The following is a 6,885-nucleotide window of genomic DNA, read 5'->3' on the forward strand; positions in this document are numbered from 1 at the left end:
GAGATTTTATTTACAAGATGTAATAAGTGCCAAATTTTCTCAATGTTGAACAACATTTACATATCGGCATTTTTCATTGGGTATATGTTTGCCCTTATATGTATAAGGCAAGCTTTCTAATATCTAGGGTCAAAGTATAGTTAGGGCAGAGCGAAAACATAGCGCCTAACCTATTTTCCCGTAAGTTGTAATTGATTGCCTGCAGCGCCATAATTTCTATTAAAATTCGGTATCACTGCATGCCACTGTTCAAGTTCGGGCGCTAGTATTTTCGGCCTTTCGCGATTGCCGAGTCAGGTATAGAGCTACAATCTCTTGACTAAGAGTTCAGCACCTTTTCGCATTTGCGGCTTTAAATTAGATAGCACTGTACACTGAAAGAAAAACTATCCGTGAGGCGCAGAAAGATAGCACGGTTCTTTTAGAGGGATTTTATTGCGGCCAGACCAGAATGAGGATGATCCACAAGAAAGGAGGTGACAAGTGGCTGCCCGAACGTTACCGACCCATTACTGTCATCTCGACCCTATACAGACTCCTGGGACATATCTTGTGTGCACGTGTGATGGTCTGGACGGAAAAAGGCCAAGTGCTGGGAGAACATCAAAACGGTTTCCGACCCGGACGGTGTTTAGAGGACAACTTGTTCGTAGTAACCCAGGCAATGGAGATTGCTTCGAAAGAAAAATGCACCCTCCTACTTGCTTTTCTGGACATCGCCCAGGCATATGACTCTGTGGAGCACCCCAATCTGTGGGAGACCCTAAGGAATCTTGGCCTGCCTGACGAACTGTTGCGGCTGCTGATCAAACTGTACACTGGCACGCAGGTAATTATCCACTGGTGGGACTCACTCACAGGACCAGTAGAGGTGTCTCGAGGGCTGCGCCAAGGTTGCCCACTATCTCCGCACCTGTTCATGCTCTTCCTGGCCGGAATGGAGAGATGCCTCACGAACAGCGGGCTGGAGTTAGACTGGAGCTACATGGAGGCCAGGGAGCAGCGCGTTCGTAAGTTGCCTGCCCGGTTCTACGCCGATGACGTCATTCTGCTGTCAGGAAACACGCAGGGGCTGCAGATGGCGCTCGACATTGTGTCCAGCGAGGGCACGTCGCTTGGGCCTTGCGTCAGCGCCAGAAAGTGCGCCACCATGTCGTGTCACCCAACCGAGGACACCGAGAGCCCACCACTGCGTTTACAGGGTGACCCAATCCAGTGGACCACCCGGTATAAATACCTCGGTGTGACACCCTGCATACACCCCACTACGGCGCGCCCTACGAGGAGGACCTTCGGGTAACGGCAGCTGCTCGGCGGGCCTTCCTCGGGTGACGCGCCCTATGTGCCTTCAACAGCTTCAGACGTGTCCCGGGCGCGTATTTCCAAACCATATCCCCTAGGGGCCCAGGCCGACCACACCCCCTAAGCAGGGGCGCAGCCAATGAGGTTAAAAAATTGCAATTTTTTTAACCTCCTTGGGCGCAGCACCGTGACGTCTCTACCTATAGGCCTCCTGCGCCTGCGCTGGAGTTTTGGCGACATGCAGCGCCCCTAGCGGCCGAAGCCTCTGGGTAGTACAAAAGCAGACGACCCTCGCCGCCCTCCATGTGTTTTCAATTACAAGCAAGAGTGAAAGTTGGTTGTGGCGCTTTGTGGCGTGTTTAAATGACTGCATACTGTATGAAATAGCCCTCAAAGTAGTTACAGAGGATAAACAAAATAATATCCGCTAAAAGAAGCCGAATCGTCGGTTTTCTTTTGAGCGAGCTGCCGCCGTGGTCGCGGCGTGGGACAGTATCGCCAGGTCGGGTGGTTTAACTGTGTGACGACAGTTACAGTTTTTTCTTCTTGCGTGCGGTCGATAAAGGAAAGTTCACGAGTAGAATAAACACGGAGCGCTGCTCATCCTATATCCTGAGGTAACTGCAAAAGGTTGCTTCAGCGGGACTATGCAAGCGAACGCAAGAATTGCGCAGCCGACTCAGCTGACACTGCTGGCCTGGCACCGGCTTTGAAACGAGTGGAAATTTTGTTTCGTATTTTCGCAAACTAAATGATTCTTGCGTAACGTTTTACGCCGCACGATTTACGAACGGCAGGGTACATGTATACTAGCGAGTAGGTGGGGCAATAGCGCCAAATAAACAAATTAATTAAGCGCTATTAAAGGACGCAAAACATGCACCAAATCACACGCCCGCTGCCTGCAGAGATGTGTACTTCTATAGCATCACATAACACAGCCGCACACACGGCGCGGGGCCCCGAATATTTACATATGATCATCACTGACTGTTGGTTGTCTAGTGCAGGGGTCGTCGAATCTGAACACCGACACGCCAGTTTTGACTTCAAATGGAGTTATAAACAGCGAGGCAAGAACAGAAAATTGGCGTCCTCCAGTTGAATGGCCCCCTCATCTTCACACTTCGCCAGAATATTGTCAAATATTATTATAAATTCGCTGAATTTTTTCTCTTTGCATTCAAAGCCCCCCTCCTCCTCCCAACCGATTTGCCGTCCAGTCCTCCGCCGTGTCGGCTGCATGGAACTCGGCCGTTGCTGACCCTCATTCTAGGCTATTAAGTGCGAACTGGGAATGTATGCAGCAAGAGCGTAATTAAGTAAAGTGAGAGCAAACAAGGAAAGCGAGCGGCTTCTTGTTTTACGGCCACTAATTTCGGAATCGCAAAACAGATTTCACGCTTCTGACGGTCGCGGCATTTTGTCACTGAAACACGCAACAAAACGGCAAGCTAACGCTGCACCATGTATTCATAACGGCGACGCAAACGAGCACTGTTTAATGAAAGTGCACGCATAGTGTGCCGGTACGCAAAAGAGCGGCGCACCGCAGCAGGCGAGCCTGCGGTCCGCTGGACTCGCTGGCTTTTTAAAGCGCAATCATCGCCGATTGCGTCACTTATCTTTTTTGATCGGCTGTTTTTGAGAAGTCTTTGTCACCTAGAGTATTAGTTTAAACTAGAAATTTCACTTAAAATTTCACTTCGTACGACCATCGATCGGTGAACCTGCGAGTAGCAGACGCTGTCACGGTCCCGGCACTTTCGTCGGCGCTGTAAACGTGTTTAACGCTGCAAAGCTTTTCCCCCGAATGCCAAGTTGATCGCTGAAATAGATCGAACGCGTCAGGGATGAGCTGGTGACCACGTCGCAAAATAATCGGGAGCGTCGAGCTCATTTTGTTTCTGTCAACACGGGATCCTATGGGACCCGCGCAGCTTTGTACTACCCGGAAGTACTGCCCGGAAGCCGCTTGCGCAGCGCCCCCTGGGCAGCGCAGGAGGCCTATATGTGCGCGACTTCATGCGAGGTGGATTTTTTCTTTTAAGTGAATGTACTTTATAAGCGACCCCAAACCATCCACCGCCGGCGGCGGCGGCGGCGTCGGCGGCGTCCGCAGTGCTCCTCTATATTTAAAAAAGAAACAGCATCCGGCGCCAGGTTTCGATCCGAGGACTTTGCGGCCGCAGCGCGACGCGCTACCGACTAAGCCACGGAAGCCACGCTGATATCAGTGTGAGTAACGCGCCTTATATCTTTAACGCATTCAAACTACGTCGTCAGCGGCGTGCGTTGGCGACTCAGCGGCGTTATAGCGGCTTGATAACTGCGTGGTGTACACGTGATACTACAAACCCGATGGAAGAGATGGAAGAGAAGGCGGCGAGGCGGTGGGCTGCGGGGGCCGAGCGCAAGCGCCGCAAGCGGGCCGACAACCGTGCATTCGCACTTTCACATTCTCCCCCTCGGGGAAATGCGGGGGAATTTTTTTTTCCCCGCCGCTCGTTTCGGCTGCTTTGCGGGCGGCCGATGGTTTCGCTCCGTGGGCGGGGCTGGCCTGCGGCGCTGGGGAAGCTGACACACACGTGATAGAAGTTAACCTTTTGTACCTGAGCCCCTGATCTCTCCGCGCTCTTCCTGCGCGCCTGCAAGTTGACGCTGACCTCCGGTCGTGTTCCTAGATAAGCGCTCGGCTCGCTGCTCGAAGTGCGCGCGCGCGCGGATGGACGCTTTCACGTGCATGTAGCAATTATACAAGTCCCGAAAAGTAAACACTCTCATAAATAAGAAAATTAAAGCCGTTCCACTCAACGTGAAAGCTGTCGTAAATGCGGAGCAGTGATTCGCCATAACGGCCTGTGGCACCGTTATCCGCTTACTGCTACTACCCATCACGCTCTTCGCCTCCCTGTCTCGCTTCTCTCATGATGAATTGAACGGAGGTTTGCCCAAAGCAGTTCAAATTTCCCGCCTTCGCAGTGCTCGCGCGCCCCCTGCCTGGAACGAACAGCGCGAGCGGTTCTTGCACGTGCCGGCAACTTACTGCGCAGTCCACACCGCGTTGTTTTTGGCGGTCCCATCTCCCCGCGACAGGGACTCGAGTAAATGCGTCGCATAGGGGGTGGGTGTATTGCGTTAACGTTTAGTGTTTGGGGAGTTGGTGGTAGTGAATGCGTTGTATCAGCAGCTTCTTGACGTAGTTTGAATGAGTCAAGGGTATAAGGCGCGTTCGTAGCCTCCCACTCTGTGTCGGCTTTGTGGCGCAGTCACCATGTACATTGCGTTCCGCCCGCAGGGTCGAGGGATCGAAACCAGGCGCCGGATAGTATTTTTTTATATACGCCTCGAGCTTCGCGATCGCTGCGCCGCCTGCCGCCGCTTCTCCGCGGTGTTGACGGGATTTGCGCTACGTGGTTGATAGGGGTTCGTGCAGTGTTCTGGTTATGTTTTGCGTCTGTTCACCTTACCGCGCCCTAAAAAAACATGTTATGGTGACGTCTATAGCACATATTACGTATAGGTTACTTCAAAAGCAGCTGCGTCTTCGCAGAGTACGCGAGCGCCTGCAAGAGCTATCCGGGGACGCGGTTCTGCACGCTTCGTCGCCGCTCTTCCGGGCGTCCGCGACGGTAGCAACATATCACCCCTGTGACCTAAAAATACGCCAATCACAAATGAATTCTACTGTCGCCTCTTTTAGACCTAATACTAGCACAGTGAGAGGTTGGCTTCATTTTGCAGCGTGGGCAACGAATGCGGCTTCGTTTCGAATATATACGTCGCAGAAAAATATGCTTCGGGGATGTGATTACCCAATCCCGGACAATAACGTGTGCCTTTTACAAGAATATAAACCATGCGAAAATGTTAAGTATATTCCATGCCTGTGCGTCGTTAAATATGTACCCACACACGCCTTATAGCAAGAACCAAGGCAAGTTAATAAAACACGGGAAAATAACTGCTGCGCAAGTGCGGAAGAAACATAATAACTCTAACGGAAATGAAAAAAAAACAGTGCAGCTTCTGACATGCTAAAGACGTTCGTCGAAACTTAAGCCAGGTAGGGTTCACCGGACCAACTATACGCGAAATGCACTGCTATTTCGCGAGAGATCGAGGGGGGGGGGAAGAGGAGGGGGATGCTGTGTACAAATGCGGAGCGTAATCAAGCAGTGAATGTTTTAGTAATCACACACACAAATCTCGCGTTCGCTTTCCTTTTGTTTTTCGACTTCAACGAACAGCTGATCTTACGGCCGACACATTTTTGGAAGTATACAGGGTAGGCAATTCAACAAGCGATGAAAGGTGTCGTTGGAAGAGTGTGGAATGTGATAGGCACACTAATTTCAGTTTCTGCTTTATTCTGCAGGCTCCGTGTGCCATATGACGATATTTCGAAGAAGCATTTAGTCGCAGACGCAAATTATATCCTAAGCTCGTCTCCGCGCTGCGCGCAGAGGATTTATGTAGCAGATGAATGTTTGCGGGCGCTAACCTCACGACAAGACGACTCTGTCGTGTGCTGATCCCTGAGTATAATTATGCATTGCCCATCGTACGTTTGTTGAATATTCCCGAAATTAACACAGACTGGCTTGTAAATGGTGGTGATGAATATCTGATGTATAATATATTGGCAAACGTAACTGGCGTGCTGTCAGGTGTGAGTGCTCTGCTGATTATGCAAGCGCACAAAACTGATTTACATCGTAGTGTACAGCCGTAGCATGAACATCTGAGGAACCGGGGGTTACGGAGACACTGCTGGTAAATTCAGGGTAGTGTAACTACAATCAATCAATCAATCAATCAATCAATCAATCAATCAAAGTTTTTATTGTACTGTACATAAATACATCTGCATGGAAATATACAGATGGGACCCCAGAACCCAAGAATGGGTTGTAAAAGGGGTCCCTACGATACATGAGGTGATCACAGTCTGTTTGAGCATTTTTCAAACAAAATACATTCTCCTGGTTTGGTCGTCGAGATTTTTTAGGGCCTTGTTTGTGATGAGGTCCAGCCCAGGTGCCGAACAGCCGTTCGGCACCTGGGCTGGACCTCATCACAAACAAGGCCCTAAAAAATCTCGACGACCACTCCATCGAGAACCTTACGGCGTATTACAACAAATACTGGAGGAGCGGTACCCTGCCGAAGCAGTGGAAAAGGGCCAAGACAATTCTCATACCAAAACCCGGGAAGCCACTGAGCACGGACAACCTCCGCCCGATCTCGCTCACGTCCTGCGTGGGCAAGGTCCTGGAACACGTCCTACTCAACCGGTGGCAAGAGTTTCTCGAAAACGAAGACCTCTATCCCGAGACGATCATCGGCTTCCGCCAACACCTGAGCACTCAGGACGCCATGATCCAAATCAAACATCAAGTCATCGACGGCGAAACCAGGGACACCAAAGCCGTCCTCGGGCTTGACCTGCAGAGTGCCTTTGATAAAGTCACGCACTCGGCCATCCTTTCGCAGGTATCCAATCTAAACTTAGGTGAAAGGTCGTACGAATATATTAAGGTCTTCCTCAGCGGTAGAACGGCAGAGCTCAGAGCTGGCGAC

Source organism: Haemaphysalis longicornis, unplaced genomic scaffold (genome assembly GCF_048455015.1).
Source record: "Haemaphysalis longicornis isolate Haplotype H1 unplaced genomic scaffold, Haemaphysalis longicornis Haplotype H1 scaffold_12, whole genome shotgun sequence".
Taxonomy (NCBI): domain Eukaryota; kingdom Metazoa; phylum Arthropoda; class Arachnida; order Ixodida; family Ixodidae; genus Haemaphysalis; species Haemaphysalis longicornis.